Below are 3,559 nucleotides of genomic sequence, written 5' to 3' on the forward strand. Positions count from 1 at the left end.
GATCACCGGTCTGAACAGAGACAGACATAAGCTCTTTAGCGACAGAGGGAGCCGATCAGAGTGAAAAAACTTGGGCTAAACAGGGTCCTATCCTTTATTTAGAGAAAAAAAGTGGATACTTATAACGGGCTTTTGGTGTGCCTACTTAATTCATTATAATTTCATTATATTTAGCTCAGTACATGTTTTTATTTATTTTGTATTGTATTTGCAGTTGTATTTTTGTCCTTTATTTTTAAGAGGACGCGGTTTTAGCCAAGGCTGTTCTACCAACCGAACCCACTATACATTTACAAATTCCATGCCCGAACCCGGATTCGAATTAGAGACCCTTAGTACGACAAAAATATCCATTTTTGTACTCATTGAATGGAAAGATAATGTTTCCAAGCATCCTCGATGCACGGGAAAACGACTTTCCCGCATCGCGGTGTTTTTTAGTTTCCGCTGGAGAGAAGGGGTTATGCGCGTTCTTCGGTTGGTAGTACTTATTGAAGTCACCGAACGTCATGTCATGGTTAACTGTCATCTGCTGTAAAATCAATTAAACCGTTGGTTGAGGGTATTTAGTGCGATTAATCGGAAACAGACGTACACTAAGTTTTACGTAAATATAAAAACAAGAACTTATAACGCAATCAAATTATTTTTCAGAATTGGAACTCAAGAAAAAGTAAAATTTATTGTTAAAACGTCTTAAAATGTGACCAGTGATATTCTGCAACTATTCGCATATGCAGTTTAAGAAAGCACATATTAACACACACAAAGCTTCCAACGATTTTAAATGTAACGAGTGTATTTACGCAACTCAAGATATTCAGTGCAAACGATGCAATGCCGTGACCAGTAGCACTCATTGCAAAGGCAAAATATGTATTAACCAAAGATGTGGAAGTTTTAAATGTGACCCAGTGCATTATTAAAAGTGGGTAGTTACAAAATTATGTTACCAACCAAACATATGATTGTGTTACCAACTCATGATTAAAAAAAAGCTAATTTACAAAACTTTATTAATTTTGACCTTTTTTTAAGCAATTCGTTACAAAAAATATTGTACCTAACTCTTTCGGAAAGAATTTTCCCGCATTCGCACTAAATGCAGCACTCCCTACGGTCGTGCTGCAAACAAAGTGCTCATGCGGGAAAATTAACTTACCGAACTTGTTAGGTAAATAACTATTTCAGTTTCCCACCAACGCAGAAGACTGGGAAAATATAGCGAAAGATGCCCTCCTTCACTGCCCGCCTTTTTTCTTCCCTTCACATATTCCTACAATGTCTAGCGTTTCTGTTTCGTGTTCCTTCACTGGTATGCTCTTCATGTTCCACGTTCCTACTTTCCAGAGTCTATATGTATTTTTATTATTCATATCCACGTCCTTTTGATTTTGTCGCTTTAATATCTTTTATATTAGTCCATTTGCTTCTTTTCCATCTTCATTCGTCTTGTTCTATTCTATTTTAGCGGTTTCCACGTTGTTTTTTTTCAGTCCTTTTCTTTATTTCATTTGTTTTCGCACGCTCCTGTTTGGCATGTTATTTGTTTTTTCATTGCTCTTTAATTTATATTTGTTTTTCATAACTTCTTCTTTATCCCAAGTTTATTTAGGTCCACGAATTTTTTTGTGCGGATTTAACATGCACTGCTACTTGGTTTATTTCACTTTTCTCTTTCGATCAATTCGATATTATTTTTAGCGCATTTTTGAAAAAAATACGCTATTATATTCGTTATGGCTGGCAGGCCGGCTGTCCGCGTGAGATCTCAACAACTACAATAGCTAGAGACTTCAAATTTTCACTAGTCTATTTTGAGTTAGATTACTTGTGAGATCGATAATTGAAGAAAATAATTTCGATATGGGTTTCGGAGGTGCTAAAAACTTATTATTTACTTTGTGATTTGTTTTACAAAATAGACGTACCCTCAATTGAAATTAAATCAAATTAATTATTTAACGCAGCCAAAATTACTCGTGAGATCGATAATTTTAAACTTCGCTACTAAAATACTGACCTGCATTACCAAAAATGCGCTTTAATCATGCATATGCTGATTTACAACTTGTTTATTTCTCATACATCTTGCTTCAGTGTCACATTTTCGTTCTTCAGTTGCTCGTTTCTGTTACGAAACTGTTCAATTTCTTTTTTTAAACTTTTCATTCCTTCCCTATATTGATTTTGTTCTTCTTAATTACCGCATCATAATATGTATCAGCACTCCAGTGAAAACTATACTATGTTTGCGTGCGTTTTGTAATAAGTATAGGTAGTTATGGAGATTAAGCATATTTGTCACGAAGTTTTCTTTTATAAATACGTATATACACACGTTGTCCCTTATTAAATGCTATAACGCCACAACATTCAAGTTAAAGGACAAACAAATTGCTTGAGATTGACTTGTTTGCCGCTTCGTACTTGGTCCCAATCTCTACTACATAGCCGGTGTTTAATACCAACCCCGTTTTTTAAAAGTGGCAAATCTGTCTGCGGTATATTTTCAATAATTAACCGAAACTTGTGACATACGCGCACTGGAAGTACTTTTGCATATTACACACAATAACCAAGTGTGTTTACTACACTGCCTACTGTGTTACTGTAACAATTAGAGCTGTTCATTCAAGAGTGTTAGTAGACATGATATTATATAAGTGTAATTTCATGGCGGATCATGCTCTAGGCCTATAAAAGGTTTTGATTAACAACATACTTGTAAAATTAGACTAGTACGTTAAGTAGGGTAGAGTAGGGTAATTCGTACCGCATGTTAAATCGTACCACTAATAATTTTCATATTTGCAAAACATTTACCGCCACCTTTTGCATATCAAGGTATGCTTTTAACAGTTTGAAACACCATAAAGCATTTGTTCCGACCTAGATGTCGCCCAAATCGATATAAATGGGTACTGTGTCTAAACAGTGTGAACGTTGCTAATCTGTGCATCCACATCTAAGCTGTTTTTGGGCAAAAGGTGAGTCAAAACATATTTATTATAATAGTTATTTGATTTTCTGTACTACTCAGTGGTTTGGCATATCTCAAAATCTTGTAAATGTTTGAATTTGATTTATTGTTACTATAAATACCAAGAAGGAATAGATCCGTTAAATCGTACCCCAAGTAGTTTTATAAATCGTACCGGTACGATTTACCGCACTGTCCGATTTTCGCGCGTTTTTTATATTTGATCGGTTCTGAATGTTTTTTATATTGTTGTAGAACAACATTAATGGCTCAAAAACGCAAATATAACCAGTGGACCGAAGCAGATATGGAACATGCTTTAAAGGCGTACAGGGAAAATAAAATAGGACTCAATGAATGTTGCCGGCAATTCAATATTCCAAAGCCAACGTTTAAAAGGCATTTGAATTCAAAAAATAGGAAAGCTAATGAGCACATTCAACACATTGGCCGCCTCACAGTTTTTACCTCTGAAATTGAAGAGGAACTTACTCAATACCTCCTCAAACTGGAAAATCTCATGTTTGGGGTAACTATTCATGACGTGCGACGCTTAGCATTTGAGTTAGCTGAAAA

The sequence above is a fragment of the Photinus pyralis genome, unplaced genomic scaffold (genome assembly GCF_008802855.1).
Source record: "Photinus pyralis isolate 1611_PpyrPB1 unplaced genomic scaffold, Ppyr1.3 Ppyr1.4_LG5, whole genome shotgun sequence".
Classification (NCBI taxonomy): Eukaryota; Metazoa; Arthropoda; class Insecta; order Coleoptera; family Lampyridae; genus Photinus; species Photinus pyralis.